Consider the following 18,207-nt stretch of genomic DNA (forward strand, 5'->3'; position numbering starts at 1 on the left):
TCTTCTAGCAGCATCATGAACAGTGATTTTAAATCCAAATCTTGTTTCTCTGGTGTGTTGGCATAACCAGGACTTGCTGATGTTGGAGAGTTTGGTTCAGATGCTGCCATATTGCCTAGATTTCTGTTAGTAGCGTTCCTGCGTTTGCCCTTTGCCATCTTGTTCTCTGGAGCTAATTGGTCTTGTCTCTGGCTGGTGTTTCAGCCTCCTGAGAGGCTCTAGGGCTATTTCTGCACCACTGGAGGGCAGGGTTTCCCCTGTTGCAGATTGTTAATGTGCTTTCCTCCTCTTGGGTGCCCTTGCAGCCCTAGTGTTCTTTGCCCCAGATTGTGTCTGTGAGCCAGAAGGTGCCCGTTTGCTCCTTCAGGGAGTGCTGAGGCTGTATGCTGTAGGGACCTTTTCTGCGTGCTGATCTCTCTGCTGGGCAGTGGAACTCCCAACCGGGTTGGTGCACACAATGCTAGCCTAGCTGCTCAGGCCCTGAGTCTAGGCAAAAGCCTGGCAGGCCAATGTCTGAGCAAAGTTCCCCTCAGCTGTGAGTGTTAATTGGGTCTGTCAGGTGGCTAGGATGGTGGCGTGTGCGTGCTCCCTGAGAGTGCTGGGAGAGTCTGCTGGGCTAACAACCTCCTGGCCGGGTCAGCACACAGATGGCCCACCGAGCAGCCCAGGGCCTGGGGGCAGTCCAGGGCCTGACCGTCTGAGACCCCTGCTATGTCCGCCTCGGGCTATGCCTGTTAGCTGGTTTGGTTTTGCCTGCTACGTCTCTCTGGCTTCCCGTAGGCAAAATGGCAGTGGTGCGCAAACCGGCCCGGATAAACAACCTCCTGGCCGGGTCGGCACACAGGTGGCCCACCGAGTAGCCCAGGGCCTGGGGGCAGTCCAGGGCCTGACCGTCTGAGACCCCTGCTATGTCCGCCTCAGGCTATGCCTGTTAGCTGGTTTGGTTTTGTCTGCTGGGTCCCTCTGGCTTCCCTAGGCAAAATGGCGGCGGTGCACGCTGGCGCGGGCAAACAAGCTCCTGGCTGGGTCGGCACACAGATGGCCCACTGAGCAACCCAGGACCTGGGGGCAGTCCAGGGCCTGACCGTCTGAGACCCCTGCTATGTCCGCCTCGGGCTATGCCTGTTAGCCGGTTTGGTTTTGCCTGCTAGGTCTCTCTGGCTTCCCTTAGGCAAAATGGCGGTGGTGCGCGCGCGCGCGCCGGCGGGGGGAGAGGGGAACCTCCTGGCCGGGTTTGCACCCTGGTGGCCCCCCAATCAGCCCAGGGCCTGGGTGCAGGCCAACGCCCGTCGGGCCTAGACCCCCGCGATGTTGGTCTCGGGTTATATTTGCGTACCTCAGTCTGATTTCTCTGGCGACCGAGAACCAATATGGAGGCCTCGTATCTGACTAGCAGGAGGCAGAGTTCTGGTGTGGCTTCTGTGTGGTGAAAGGCGCCGTAAATCCTCCGCTGCTCGCAGCCTGGCTGGCCAGCGATGGCCAGTGGTCGTGGGCGCAGGGTCTGCCTGGACCCTGTCCGCTTGGTTCTACTGCTGATGGCCCTTCCTCTGGACCAGCCGCTGCTGCTGCTGCTGCTGCCGCCGCTGCCGCCCCAAGGTCCACTTAGAATCTTTCTAAGATTAAGTGAGAATGTCCATAACTTGAAAGTTTTCTGTTCATGTAATAATATTAACTGACTTTTTAAAAGCTCAAATATAATTTTATTGGAGTTTAAAAGAAAAACAGCAGTGCAAGAAAAGCTGTAAATCCAAGTAACTCCTGTGAGGAGGGAGGTGGGTAAGAAGAAGAAGAAAGATAGCCATGATGCTACCAAAAGTTTGAGGAGGAGTACTGTCAAAATTGCAATATGTGGCCAGGGAAATCAAGGGTAATCCTTGGAACTATCAGTCTTGTTAATAAATGAGTTTAAGAACAGACTCAAAAGGAAACTTAAGGACAGTTTTACTGCAATGATGTTGGCCACCCAGATGGCCTAGAACTCCCAAGAACTAAACCATCAAATAAAGGGTACACATGGTTCCAGCCAAAACTGTGACAGAGGAATGCCTTGTCAGGCATCAGTGGGAGGAGTAGTCCTTGGTCCCTTGAAGGCTCAATAGATTCCCCAACAAAAGGAAATGGGAAGGGGATGGGGGGTGGGGGATGGGGGTGGGAGAGTGGGGGGTGGGGGTGGGGGGTGGGGGAGGTGGGAGTGGGTCAGGGGGGCATATACTTGGAGGCAGGGGGTGGGAGGAGGGGTTGGGGGCAGGGGTTTTCGGGAAGGGGGAAACCGGGAAAAGTTTTATCACTTGAAATGTAAATGAAGATAATATTCAATAAAAAAATGATGGAATGCAAACTGTAAGTCTCTGCATCTGTGGGGAGGAAGAAGATGGAGAAGTCATGTTACTTTAGTTAAGTCACGGAGGTCAGTCACAGAAAAGACAATCAACCAAAGGATGAGTAGAGGAGCTTTAGAGACAGTGAAAGTTCCAGAAAAAGAATACTTGGGTTCTGTCCATTATCCAAGATCAAAGGAAGAAAACCAGGAAAGGTGGGAAGCCTCAATAGAACCCCTTGGCATCTGTGGAGCAACTATACCACTGACAGGAATTATGATAAGGAAAAGTACATGACCTCATGCAGGAATAATTATTCTTCCTATCTCTGTAGCACAGCATTTGACAAGCCTCCCTTCCCAAGGAATAGTCTCTTAGCCGGCGATTGACCTGCCCAACTGGGTATTAGGTCTTTTTTTCACCCAGGCCACAGAAATTTATTTCCCAAGCCCCAAGACAGCCTTGATCAATATCACTGTAAAAACCTCTTTCCATCTGAAGAAGGAATCCTAAAATCCTTTTGAAACAGATCAGGCATCAGAGATACCAAACACTTGACATTTCTCACCTGCATTCAATACAGTACCAAAGATAATGCCAGCTTATAGCCAACAACACAAAATGAGCCCCTACCTCTAATCTGTATTTTCTGTTCTCATCATTCCCCCCCACTCTAAATAGGTAACTCTAACTACCATTTAGGAGGTTCGGAGGACAATTGAATAAGGCAGTTGTGGTACCCCTGGGAACTATTGTTCACCACAACAATAGTTTCATTTGTATAACAAATAAGTGTAGTAAGGAAAGCAAGTCCTTGTATGGCATTTGGATAGAGACACAAAGAGGAGAGCTTTGGAGAAGTGAAATTAGAGCCTGTTAAGAGAGGCAAAATTTCATCCCATTAGTCATGAGTCAATAAAAAAAATCTTAGTATTAAAAGTCATAGGTAGCAACATGGAAGAAACCAGGGGCTTCCAAGGCTCAAATGGAGATTAATTAATTAATTAATCCAATATCTGTTTTCAAAACTCTTTGTTGTTGTTAGAGTGTCTAGAATCTGAGTATGAGGTCTATCTAAGATGGCTTCTAGAGAGGGGAGTAAGTAGATTTATCCATTTGGGTTTTTTTGTTTTGTTTTTGTTTTTATTGAAAATTGGTTCTTTTCTCATATAATATACCCTAATTATAATTTTCCCTACCTCTACTTTTCCCAGTTCCTTTCTATCTCCCTCTCCATCTAGATCCACTTCCTTTCTGTCTCTCATTAGAAAAGAACAAGCTTCTAAGAGATAACAACCAAACATGACAAAATAGAATATAACAAGGTGAAAGAAAAACTATCATATTGAAGTTGGACACAGAAAGAAGAAAATATAATCAATAGAAGAAAAAGAGTTCCAAGAGCAGACAAAAGAGTCACAGACTCACTTGATCTCATAGCCACAATTCCCATAAAAATATTAAACCAATAGCTATAATATATACACAGAAGAACTAGTGCAAACCCATGTAATCCCTCTGCTTGCTGCTTCACTCTCTGTGAGCTCATGTGTGCCTTGTTTAGTTCATTCAAAGAGCCTTGTTTTCTTAGTGTCCTCCATCTCCCCTGATTCTGAGGGGATGGGATTTGATGGGGCCCTTTCATTAAGACTCTTTCTTCATGGATTGTCTATCTGTGGGCTCTCTGCATTTGTTCCTATCAGATGCCAAAGGAAGCCTCTGATGATGACTAAATAAAGCATCAATCTATGAGTTTAGCAAGATATCATTAAGAGTCATTTTATTGGTACTTTATTTTTAAACAGTAGTGTTTGGCTTTATCCTAGGTCTCTATGTGATATAGTCTCTGATTCTTGGTTATTCTAACAGTGTCATGTATGGGTTCCATCTCATGGAGTGGGCCTTAAGTAAAATCAGAAATTGGTTGGCTACTCCCACCCAAGTTCTGTACCACCATTATCCTAGCATATTCTGAAGGTAGAACAGATTGTAGGTCATAGGTTTTTGTTGCTAGGTAGGTGTCCACACTTTCTTTGGGTAACCTAAAGAGTACCTCCCCGCAGCAGACACTAGTACATAGGGGTGAGGGCTCCATGTAGGCACCAGATAGACTTCTCCATGTTCAAGGAATTATGTGGCTGTTGTCCTCAACAGTGGGGCCTCTTGGCAGTTTACAAAAAGCAACCATTTGTCTTAGCAACAGCCTGAGTTGTTTGGAGATTTCCATGGGACCCCCTTGACCAACATTGGTTGTAATCCAGTCTCACCACTTGAAGCCTCACCAAGCAACTTGAGATGGACAGCTGAGACTCCATTCCCCCATTACTAGGAGTGCTCATTAGGATCACCATCATAAATTCCAAGCAGTTTCCCCTGTATGAGGTTTCCACACCACCCTGTCAAAGCCCACTAAATTCATCCTTCTCTGCCTGTACTCTCTCCTTCCACCTCATCTCTCTACTACATATTCCACAACTCCCATGCCCATGAGTCCCAAGTTGATCTGTAACATCTACTCCATTTCCCTCTTCTCAGGGAGATACATGTTTCCCCCCTAGATCCCTCCTTTTTACCTAGCCTCTCTAGATCTACAGACTGTAGCTTGGTTATCATTTACTTAATGACTAATATCTACTTGTAAGTGAATAAGTACCATGTTTGTCTTTCTGGGTCTTAGTAACTTTGATCAAGATTTTTTTTCAAGTTGCATCCATTTGCCTACAAATTTCATCCTGTCATATTTTTTAACAGCTGAGTGATGCCCCTTTGCACAAATGTATCACCTTTGTCATATCCATTCTTCTATTGAGGGATATTAAGGTTGTATCCAGTTCTTGGCTATAATGAATGATGCTGGAATTAACACAGTTGAGGAAATATCCTTGTGCATGAATGCTTTGAGTATATATCCAAGAGTGGTATAGCTGGAATTTGAGGTGCCAGGAGCCATTCTCACATAGATCTCAAAACCCCCTCCTCTCAGCCATTTCTAGCTTGCTTTCTCTAGGCTGCTTTTAGAAGGAAACGTACTAATTTAAAGATTGGCCAAGTAAGCTAGATGGTCAGTACATGCAGAGCTCACCTGAGTGGGCTCGAACAAATGAAACTCACCTGTAGTTAGCAACTCCTTTCCACCTCACCTCCTTGTGATCGAATTATGATGCCAAGTTCCTACTGCACTTGCCAACACTTCCCTGAGATTCTGAGAGACAATTCTGAGAAACTGTTCCTGAGAAATGTTCCTGAGATTATTCCCCGAATACAATGACTTTCCCCCTTCACCCCCCCCCACACCTGCTTGCTTGCCTTTATATTGCCTTGTGTAAAAAATTAAAAATGACAGCTTGATCAGAATCTGTCATGCTGTCCATCTCTCGTGTCTCTTGTCTCTTGCCTTTCCCTAGGTAGTTCTGGGGACCCTGTTGACTGTCCTGTGGGTTTAGACATTGAGGTAGATTGATTCCCAACTTTTTAAGAAATGTCATTCATTTTTATAGTGGCTGTACAAGCTTGCACTCCCACCAATAATGGAGGAATGTTTCCCTTGCTCTAAATCCTTACCACCTTGAACTGTCATTTGTGTTACTGATATCAGCCATTCTGAGAGGTATAAAATAGAACTCAAAGAAGTTTTGACTTGCATTTATCTGATGGCTAAGGATATTGAATATTTATTTAAGTGTTTCTTGGCCATTTAGAATTCTAGATTGAGAATTCTGTTTAGATATGTAGCCCACTTTAATTTGTATTATTTGGGCTTTTAATATACATCATATGTAAAGATGTTAAAAATCTTTTCCTATTACATAGGCTACCTCTTTGTCCAACTGACAGTGTCCTTTACCTTTTCAATTTCATAAGGTCTCATTTATTAACTGTTGATCTTAGTAGCTGCACAATCAGTGTTCAGTTCAGAACACAGTTTTCTTCTGTGCCAATGAGTCCAAGGCTGTTCCCCAAAACAATTCTTTCAGGGTTGATGTATCTGTTTTATGTTGAGTCTTTAATCTACTTTAACTTGATTTTTGTGCAGGGTAATGAACATAGGCCTATTTGCATTTTTCTACATGTAGACATCCAATTTTGCCAGCACCATGAAGAAGATCATTTCTTTTGCCCAGTATATGCTTCTGGCTTCTTTATCAAAATTCAGGAGTCCAGAAATATGTGGATCTGTCTGGGTCTTTGATTCAACCCCACTGATCAATAGTCTGTTTTTATGCCAGTATCACATGGTTTTTATCACTATAGCTCTGTAGTACAACTTGAAATCATGAATGAAGAGACAACTGTCATTTTGTTGTTGTTGTTGTTCAGGATTGTTTTAGATATCCTGGGCTTTTTGATTTTCAATATGAAGTTGAATATTTTTCTTTCAAGGTCTGTGAAGAATTGTGGTTGAATTTTGATGGGGAGTACATTGAATCTGTAGAATGCTTTTGGTAAGAGGGTCATTTTTACTGTGTTAATCCTACTAGCCCATGAGCAAAAAGATCTTTTCATCTTCTGATATCTCCATCAATTTCTTTCTTCAAAGAATAATTGCAGTTTTTATCATATAAGTCTTTTACTTTTTTTTTTAGAATTACCCCAAGATATTTTATATTATTAGGAGCTATCGCGCAAGTCATTGTTTTTCTGATTTACGTCTCAGTCCATTTGTCATTTCTGTGTGGGGGTGCTGCTGATTCTTTTTAGTTAATCTTGTATCCAGCTACTTGGCTGAAAGTGTTTTCCATCTGTAGGAGTTCTTTGGTAGAATTTTTAGGGTCACATATGTATACTAACATATCATCTGCAAATAACAATACTTTGACATCTTGCTTTTCAACTTGTATTCCCTTGATCTCCTTCAATCATCTTATTACTCTAGCTAACATGTCAAATACTATATTGAATAGGTATGGGGAGAATTGACAACTTAGTCTTGTTCCTGATTTCAGTGGAATTGTTTTGAGTTTCTCTCCATTTAAGTTCATGTTGGCTATTGGCTTTCTGTAAACTGCCTTTATTGTGTTTATGTATTTCCCTTGTATCCCTGATTACTCCAGGCCTTTTACCATAAAAGGATTTTGGATTTTGTCAAAGGCCTTTTCTACACCTAATTAAATAATTATGTATTTTTCCTTTTTGTTTTTTTTTAATGTGACAAATTATTTTTACTGACTTCTGAACTGTCCCTGAATTATCCCATAATATCCCATAGTATATTGAACTATCCCTGAATCTCTATACTACTCTTGGGCATATATCCACAGGATGACTTATTCTATTACAAGGACATTTGCTCAACCATGTTCATTTTGGATTTATTCAAAATAGCCAAAAGCCTACTTGATTATGGTAGATGATCTTTTTGATGTGATCTTGTATTTGGTTTCCAAGTATTTTATTGTGTATTTTTGCATCTATGTTCATAAGAGAAATTGTCTGTAATTCCCTTTCTATATTAAGTCTCTATGTAGTTTGGATATCACAATAACTGTGGCCACATTAAATAAAATAAATTCTGTTTCTATTTTGTGGAATAATTTGTGAAGTAATGGTGTTAACTCTCCTTTGAAATTTTGATAGAATTTTACTGTAAAAACATTTGGCCCTAGGTTTTCTTTGTAGGAGATGTTTAATGATTGCGTCTATTTCACTAGAGGTTTGCACCCTATTTAATCTATTTATCCGATCCTGATTTAACTTTGATAAGTGGTATCTATCAAGAAAATTATCCATTTCGTTTAGATTTTCCAATTTGGTGGAATACAGGACCTTAAAATATGTCCTTATGATTCGCTTGATTTCCTATGTATCTGTTATGCCTCCCTCTCATTTCTGCTTTTGTTAACTTGGATAGTCTCTGTGTCTATGTGTGTATGTCTGTCTCTGTCTGTCCCTGTCTGTTTCTCTCTCTCTCTCTCTCTCTCTCTCTCTCTCTCTCTCTCTCTCTCACTCACACACACACACACACACAGTTACTTTGGGTAAGGGTTTCTCTATCTTGCTTATTTGCTCAAAGAATTAACACTTTCTTTCATTGCTTCTATGTATTGCTCTAGTTTAGGCCAATCTCCATTCTGCCATGTGGCTTGTTAACTTTCACAGTCCTGGCACCCGTTTCTCCCTCCATGACAAGCATCCATCACCAAATCCTCTGTGCCTGATTCTTCCTAGAGTTCCTATTTCTCTCCAGAAATCCCAACAATCCACTCCTGCTTCGATATATGCTATTCAGCTCTTTATTAAACCAATCAGAAGAATAATGGAAAAGAATGTTTATGAAACACTGAGACAAGTTATGCTTCATAAAAGTAACAATATCATTTTTTTCCATGAATTTCCTTTAGACAGAAAAAATTCAGGTCAAAAAATTTGAGATGGGTAGGTTTCCCCATCCCTCAACTGGGGGAATCATGGCTATCTACTGGAAGTGGTTTCTTCAAGTTCCATCTCCCCAGTGTTGGGAATTTCAGCTAAGGTCAGTCTCATTGGGTCCTGGGAGCCTCTCACATCCCTGATGTCTGGGACATTCTAGAGGTTTCTCCCCCACGCCCAGAGTCTCCTGGCCTTCTGGGTTTCTCTCCTGTGTCCCCTCATACCTGATCCTGCCCCCACTTTTCCCTCCCTCTTCCATCTCCGACCAAGTTATTGACTCTTTCTGCCTCCTGTGATTATTTTGTTCCTCCTTCTAAGTGGGATTGAAGCATTGACACTTGGGCCTTCTTTCTTATTAAGCTTCATATGGTCTGTGAGTCGAACCATGGGTATTTTAAACTTTTTGGCTAACATCCACTTATCAGTGAGTACATATCATGTAGGTTCCTTTGGGTCTGGGTTACCTTACTCAGGATGACATTTTCTAGTTCAATTCATTTGCCTGCAAAATTCATGATGTCCTCATTTTTAACATCTGAGTAGTATTCCATTGTGTAAATGAACCACATTTTCCGTATCTACTCTTCAGTTGAGGGACATCTGGGATGTTTACAGCTTCTGGCTATTACAAATAAGGCAGCTATGAACATAGTGGAACATGTGTCCTTGTGACATGGTGAATCATCTTTTGGGTATAGCTAGGTCTTCAGGTAGAACTATTTCCAATTTTCTAAGGAACCACCATATTGATTTCCAGAGTGGTTGTACCAGTTTGCAATTCCACCAGCAATGGAGGAGTGTTCCTTTTTCTCCAAATCCTCACCAGCATCTGCTGTCTCCTGAGTTTATTTATCTTAGCTATTCTGGTTGGTGTAAAGTAGAATCTCAGGTCATTTTGATTTGCATTTCCCTGATGACTGTGATTCTCAGCCATTTGAAATTCTTCAGTTGAGAATTCTCTTTTTAGCTCTGTAGTCCATTTTTAATTTTGTTATTTGGTTTTCTGGAGTCTAACTTCTTGAATTCTTTGTATATTTCAGATATTAGCTGTCTATCAAATGAAATAGAGCAGAGACAAGGAAAGGTCATCCAGAGACCACCCAAACTTGGGATCTATTTCGTGCACAGACACCAAACTCCAACACTATTGCTGATGCCATGTTGTATTTGCAGACAGGAGCCTCACACGACAGTCCTCTGAGAGTCTCTGCCAGCATCTGACTGAAACAGATGCAGATATTTAGAGCCATCCATTGGACTAAGTTTGGGGACCACTATGGAAGAGTTGGAAGAAGGTCTTAAAGAGCTGAAGGGGATTGCAACCCTATAATAAGAACAACAGTATCAACTAAAAAGAATCCTCAGAGCTTCTGGGTACTAAGCCACCAACCAAAGAGCATACATGGGCTGCGCCATGGCCCCTGCTAAATCTGTACCAGAGGATGGCCTTGTCTGGCCTCAGAGGGAGAGGTTGTGCTTCATCTTGTGGAGGCTTGATACCCCAGAGATGGGGAATGCTAGAGGGGTGAGGTGGGAGTGGGTAGGTGGGTGGGGAAGCACCTTCTTAGAGGTGAAAGGGATGAGGCGATAGGGTGGATGGAGGCTTATGACCAGAAAGAGAGATAACATTTGAATTATAAATAAAATAATTAATTAAAAAACAAATGGCAGGACATAGGTACTCCCTGGAGAGAGTTGGGCTCCCAGGAGTGGTGACACAGGCTTACAGGCCCAAAGGAGGGATAAGCGCCAACCAGAGGCAGCAAGACCAACTAATACCAGAAGTACCCAAATGGGGAAAGACAAGCTCAAGAACCCAACTAACAGAAAACAAAGCTATTTGGCATCATCAGAGCCCAGTTCCCCCACATCAGCAAATCCAGAATACCCCAACACACCAGAAAAGGATGATTTAGGTTTAAAATCGCATCTCATGTCACTGATAGAGGACTTTAAGAAGGATGTAAATAACTCTCTTAAAGAAATACAGGAGAACTCAGATAAGCAGATAGAAGCCCTTAAAGTGGAAACACAAAAATCCCTTAGAGAATTATAGGAAAATACAACCAAACAGGTGAAAGAATTGAACAAAACCATCCAGGATCAAAAAATGGAAGTAGAAACAATAAAGAAATCACAAAGGTAGAGGATTCTGGAGAGAAAACCTGGAAAGAAATCAGGAGTCACAGATGCAAGCATCAACAACAGAATACAAGGGATAGAAGAGAGAATCTCATGTTCAGAAGATACCATAGAAAACATTGACACAACAGTCAAAGAAAATGCAAAATGCAAAAAGCTCCTAACACAAAATATCCAGGAAATCCAGGACACAATGAGAAGACCAAACCTAAGGATCATACCTATAGAAGAGAGCAAAGATTTCCAGCTTAAAGGGCCAGCAAATATCTTCAACAAAATTATAGAAGAAAACAACCCTAACCTAAAGAAATAGATGCCCATGAACATACAAGAAACCTACAGAACTCCAAATAGACTGGACCAGAAAAGAAATTCCTCCTGTCACATAATAATCAAAACATCAAATGCACTAAACAAAGAAAGAATATTAAAAGCAGTAAGGTAGAAATGTCAAGTAACATATGAAGGCACACCTATCAGAATTACACTGGACTTCTATGAAGGCAGACCTATCAGAATTACACTGGACTTCTTGCCAGAGACTCTGAAAGCTAGAAGATCCTGGGCAGATCTTATACAGACCCTAAGAGAAAACAAACGCCAGCTCAGGCTACTATACCTAACAAAACTCTCAATTATCATAGATGGAGAAGCCAAGATATTCCATGACAAAACCAAATTTATACAATCTTTCCACAAATACGGCCCTACAAAGGTTAGTATATTGAAAACAGCAACACAAACTGGAAACTACACCCTAGCAAAAGCAAGAAAATAATCTTCTTTCCAAAAGCCCCAAAGAAGATAACCACACAAACATAAAAATAACATTAAAAATAATAGGAAACAACAATCACTATTACTTAATATCTCTTAATATCAATGGACTCAATTCCCCAATGAAAAGACATAGACTAACAAACTGGATATGTAAACAGGACCCAGCATTTTGCTGCATACAGAAAATGCACTTCAGTGTCAAAGACAAATACTACCTCAGAGTAAAGGGCTGGAAAAGAGTTTTCCAAGCAAATAGTCCCAGGAAACAAACTGGAGTAGCCATTCCAACATCAAATAAAATCAACTTTCAACCAAAAGTCATCAAAAAAGATAAGGAAGAACAATTCATACCCATCAATGGGAAAATCTACTAAAAAGAACTCTTAATTCTGAACATCTATGCTATGCTCCAAATGCAAGGGCACCCACATTCATAAAAGAAACTTTACTAAAGCTCACACCACACATTGTACCTCACACCATAATTGTGGGGGGCTTCAACATCCCACTATCATCAATGGACAGATCAGGAAAACACAAAGTAAACAGAGACCAATGAAACTAGCAGAAGTTATAGACCAAAGGGATTTAGCAGATATCTATAGAATATTTCATGCAAAAAAAAATATGCCTTCTTCTCAGCACCTCATGGTACCTTCTCCAAAAGTGACTATATAATTGGTCACAAATCAGACCTCAACAGATATAAGAAGACTGAAATAATTCCATGCCTCCTATCAGATCACTATGGATTAAGGCTGGTCTGCAATAGCAACAAAAACAAGAGAAAGCCCACTTACACATGGAAGCTGAACAATACTCAGTGATAACTTGGTCAAAGAAGAAATAAAGAAAATAAAGACTTTTTTAGAATTTAATGAAAATGAAGACACATCATACCAAAATTTGTGGGACACAATGAAAGCAGTGATAAAAGGAAAACTCATAGCTCTAAGTGCCTCCAAAAAGAAAATGGAGAGAGCTTACACTAGCAGCTTAACAGCACAGCTGAAAGCTCTAGAACAAAAAGAAACAAATACATCCAAGAGGAGTAAATGGCAGGAAATAATCAAACTTAGGGCTGAAATCAAGCAAATAGAAACAAAAAGAACTATACAAAAAAATCAACAAAACCAGGAAGGGGTTCTTTGAGAAAATCAACAAGACAAATAAAGCCTTAGGCAGACTAACCAGAGGACACCCAGACAGTACCTAAATTAATAAAATCAGAAATGAAAAGGAAGACATAACAACAGAAACTGTGGAAATTCAAAAAAATCATCAGATCCTACTACAAAAGCTTATAGTCAACAGAACTGGAAAATCTGGATGAAATGGACAATTTTCTAGACAAGTACCAGGTGTCAAAGTTAAAACAGTACCAGATAAACCATCTAAACAGTCCTGTAACTCCTGAAGAAATGCAAGCAGTCATTGAAAGTCTCCCAACCAAAAAATGCCCAGGACCAGATGGGTTTAGTGAAGAATTCTATCAGATCTTCAAAGAAGACAATACCAATACTCCTCAAACCATTCCAAAAAATAGAAACAGAAGGAACACTACCCAATTAGTTCTATGAAGCCACAATTACACTGATACCTAAACCAAAGACCAAAGAAAGAGAACTTCAGACCAGTTTCCCTAATGAATATGGATGCAAAATTACTCAATAAAATTCTTGCCAACCGAAGCCAAGAACACATCAAAATGATCATTCACCAGGATCAAGTAGGCTTCATCCCAGGGATGCAGGGATAATTCAGTATATGTAAATCCATCAGTGTAATTCACTATATAAACACACTCAAAGAAAAAAACACACGATTATTTTATTAGATTGTGAAAAAGCATTTTACAATATTCAGCATCCCTTCATGTTAAAAACCTTGGAGAGATCAGGAATTCAAGGCCCATACCTAAACATAGTAAAAACAATATACAGCAAACCAGCAGTCAACATCAAACTAAATGGAGAAAAACTTGAAGCAATCCCACCAAAATCAGGGACCAGACAAGGCTGCCCTCTCTCTCCATATCTATTCAATATAGTACTTGAAGTTCTAGCTAGAGCAATTAGACAACAAAAGGAGGTCAAAAGCATACAAATTGGAAGGGAAGAAGTCAAAATATCACTATTTGCAGATGATATGATCATATACTTAAATGACCCCAAAAATTCCACCAGAGAACTCCCAAAGTGGCTGGATATAAAATTAACTCAAACAAATCAGTAGCCTTCCTATACTCAAAGGAAAAACAGGCTGAGAAAGAAATTAGGGAAAGGACACCTAAGGACACTTAGGGAAAGGAGTGCAGGGATAAGGAGGGGGGGAATCAAGAAAGGTCTTACCATTGGCAGTGTAAATGAAGATGCTATTCAATAAAAAAAGAAAAAAGAAAGAAAATGTGATATATTTACACAAAGAAGTACTGCTCGACTATTAAAAACAATGAATTCATGAAATTCTTTGGCAAGTGGATGAAACTAGAAAATATCATCCTGAGTGATGTAACCCAATCACCAAAGAACCCACATGGTATGCACTCACTAATAAGTGGATATAAGGCCAAAAGCTCAGAATACCCAAGATACAATTCACAGACTGTGTGAAGCTCAAGAAGAAGGAAGACCAAAGTATGGGTGCTTCGGTTCCTCTGAGAAGGGAAACAAAACACTCACAGAAGAAAATATGGAAATAAAGTGTGGAGAAGAGACTGAAGGTAAGGCCACCCAGAGACTGTCCTATCTGAGGATTCATTCCTTAAACAACCACCAAATCCAGACATTATTGTGGATGCCAATAAATGCTTCCCGAAAGGAGCCTGATATGGCTGTCTCTTGAGAGACTCTGCCAGAGCCTGGCAAATACAGATGCAGATGCTCACAGCCAACCATTGAACTGAGCATGGGGTACCCATTGGAGGAGTTAGAGAAAGGACTAAAGGAGCTGAACAGATTTGCAAATTCATAGGTAGAACAACAATATCAACCAACCAGATACTTAGAGCTCCAAGGAACTAAGCCATCAACCAAGGGGTACATATGGCTCTAATTCTATTTGTAGCAGAGGATTTCCTTGTCAGGCATCAATGGGAGGAGAGGTCCTTGTTCCTATGAAGGCTTGATAGATGCTCCAGTATAGGGGAATCAAGGGCAGGGAGGTGGGAGTGGGGCGGGTGGAGGGACATCCTCATAGAAGCAGGGGAGGGAGCTTGGGAAAGGGGTTTTCTGGGAGGGGGGAACAGGGAAAGGGGATAATGTTTGAAATGTAAATAAAGAATATATCCAATTAAAAAAATGGCAGAATTGATAATGAAAAAAGTAACAATACCAAAGTCTGTCCTGTATTCAGCTCTCTGCTGGTACAGAAATCAACATTTGAATAATACAAAGACAGCTTCTACATAGTGCACAAATGATTATCCCAATATTTCCCCTTTTAAGTCCAATAAAGGCTCTTTCTCTAACATTAATAAACTACATTCAATAAAAAATTATGAGAACTATCAGATAAGAATTACATTCACAAAGTCCAGTCGTTTATATTTGGTAACCTTGGAGAAAGTACTCCACTATCTATTCTAGTTCTTCACCTAAATCACTTTCTATCATAACTTGCATTTATCAACCTAAAATCATTTTAGACCTTAAAATATTTTCTGAAATCCTAAACAACTTAAGTTTTAATAAAGACTAGCTAGTCTTCAACCCCATCAGAAACCTGAGAAAAATATACCTGATTAAACAGGTAGTTTAGAGCAATCAGCTGCCAAAACTATAGAAATAGCAGAACCTGATGACTGCCTAGGCAGTCACCCAAGATTCCTCTGTAATGTTGAAACATCCATCTTTGGCCCACTGGCCTAGAATATCTGATAGACTTTTATATGAAGCAGAAGTTATGAAGGCCTGCCCTACCTTGCACTATTAGGAGATATTGCATTGCTGGAATAAATGTGGCCTTGTTGGAGGAAATATGTCACTGTGTAGGTGGACTTTGAAGGCTCCTAGTGCTCAAGTTCACCCAGTGCAGAAGATAGAGTCTTCTGGCTACCTCCAGATCAAGATGTAGATCTCTCAATTCCTTCTCCAGCACCATGTATCTGCCTAGATGTAACCATATTTCCTGCCACGATGATAATGAACTGGATCTCTGAAATTATAAGCCAGCCCCAATTAAATGTTGTCCTTTAAAATATTTGCCTTGGTTATGGTGTCTCTTCACAGCAATGGAAACCCAAACAAATACAGAAGTTGGTACAAGGGGCTGGAGTATTGTTGTGATAGACCTGACCATGCTTTTGTTTGGAGGAATATGGATTTTGGGAATCTGGATTTGGAAAGTATCAGAATGCTTTAAGTGGGGCTTAGTGGACCATCCTAGTAGGAATATAGGAGACATTGTTGCTGAGGGTGATTTGAACTCTGAAAGCCTGGTTCAAGTGGTTTCAGAGAGGCAAATATTAGTATGTTGCCTGGAAATTGTTCTTTTGATGTTTTGGTGAAGAATTTGGCTGCTTTTTGCCCTTTCTGTGGAATATGTCTGAGGCTAAGTGAATAGATACTGATTGATTATATTGAGGAAGGTGGTTTCAAAAAAGCCTAGTAAAGACTCTGTCCCATGGCTCCATTTTATGAAGAGTGTTTTGATCAAGTGTAGCAAACTGAAAAAGGAAAAACAGAAAATATGTTGTTTCAAGTAATAAAGGCACACCTGAAAGTAGAATGGAGTTGAATCCTGCATTCAAGGAGATAAACCATTAAAGGAATGGTGACCTTGGGGCAAGAAACCATCCAATTAAACTTATTGTTTATGCTTTTGCAGCAGAACACGGTATAGTTATATCTAGGTGTTATTACTATCCAGTTACTTTTTTCATTTAGATTTTTAATCTGAACAATCCAGAAATGGAGGGCACACCTGTGATCCAGATCTTGAGGCTGGAAGACATAGGCTTTGATCCAGATCTTGGGGCAGAGTAGCCATGAAAAACTTAGGCCCAGACATAGTTGTACATGCCTTTATCCCAGGAGACAGGGCAAGAAGATCTTTGAATTCAAGGCCAGCCTTATACAAAGCAAGTTCCAAGTAGAGAAAATCTTAGGTCCAGGCGTGGTGATACACACCTTTAATCCCAGCACTCATGAGACAAAGGCATGCAAATCTCTGAGTTCAAGGTCAGTCTACAGAGCAAGTTTCAGAACAGTCAAGCTTGGACATTAAAAGAGTTGCAAAATAGAAAGCTGATGATAATGTAATAGAACAAAAGGGACATGTTCCAGCCCTAGGATGCAACAGAATTCAGCAGCTTCAGCCATATGGGTTCTGCTTTAGAGTTAGGAGTAAGAGTTGGAACAATTGATACTGGTTAGCTGGAGCTAAGATATTAGGAATGATTAAGAAGAGACCAGAATCAATGAGGTAATATCTTCTGGGATGTATTTTCTGAGAGCACAAAGAATCAGTGTTCCAGAGGTAACCAAGGTCATACAGCATGCTTCAGCTGGACTTGGTGGTGGGTAAGAATCATGCAGGTGGTACTGATTTTGAAGGCATGAAGCATGGTGATCAGCTGAGACTTGGCACTATGAGAGGCCAGGAAAGGCCACTGATGAAAGTGCAGTCTCAGTTGCAATTGATGGTCCAGGACTGAAGGGGTGATGCAAAGAAGTTAACGCTTGTCACCAAGAAGGAAACCTATGAGAAGCTATTGGTAAGAGTATAGCCCAGTGGCAGTGAAGACCCCAGCATATGGCAGGTGCCAGTACCATGAAATGACCACCAAGAATAGCAGCAGAAGCAACAGCAGTGGAGTGGAGTCAACCAGAGCCTAGAGTGCCATTGAGGGCAGAGTTGAAGACTTGACTACAGGTCAATCTGTTGAGAAAACTTTCTCAGTTGAGTTTTCCTCTTTCCAAACTACTCTAGGTGTGCCAAGTTGGCAAGAAACTAGCATTGCCTTAATGTCTTTTTTCCCCCACTGCTGTGATAAAAAACATATCCTAGCAAAAGCAACTTATAAGAAAGGAGGTTTGTTCTGACTCAGTTCCAAGGAGGTACAGTCCATCATACAAAAAAAGGCATGGCAGCAGGCTTACAAGCCTAGTTTGTCATAGTGCATTGACAGCCAAATGGCACAGAAAAAAGTGGGTTCTGGAGCTGGGCTATAAAAGATAAAGATTCAGACCCAGTAATGTAACTTCCTCCAATAGGGCTTCACCTTCTAAATGTTCCATGACCTTCCCAAACAATGCCACCAACTGGGACTAAGTATTCAATCACTTGTGCCTATGAGGAACATTTCACATTCAAACTAATATCCCTCTCTTAGTCCTTCAGACTCATGGCCATCTCATAATGCAAAATTAGGTTAGTCCAAATTCAAAAGTTCTCATAATCTTTAACAATCCCAAGGTTCAAAGTCCAAAATCTCTTCTGAAACTCAAGGCAATCTCTTAAGTGTAATCTCCTGAAAATATTTAAAACACATTATACATTTTTTTCTGCATATAGTGACACAGAGTAAACACTCCCACTTCAAATGGAAGTGGGAAGCATAGTGTGTAAAGATTAAACTGAAGCAAACACAAAACCTAGC

The sequence above is a fragment of the Apodemus sylvaticus genome, chromosome 10, assembly GCF_947179515.1.
Source record: "Apodemus sylvaticus chromosome 10, mApoSyl1.1, whole genome shotgun sequence".
Classification (NCBI taxonomy): domain Eukaryota; kingdom Metazoa; phylum Chordata; class Mammalia; order Rodentia; family Muridae; genus Apodemus; species Apodemus sylvaticus.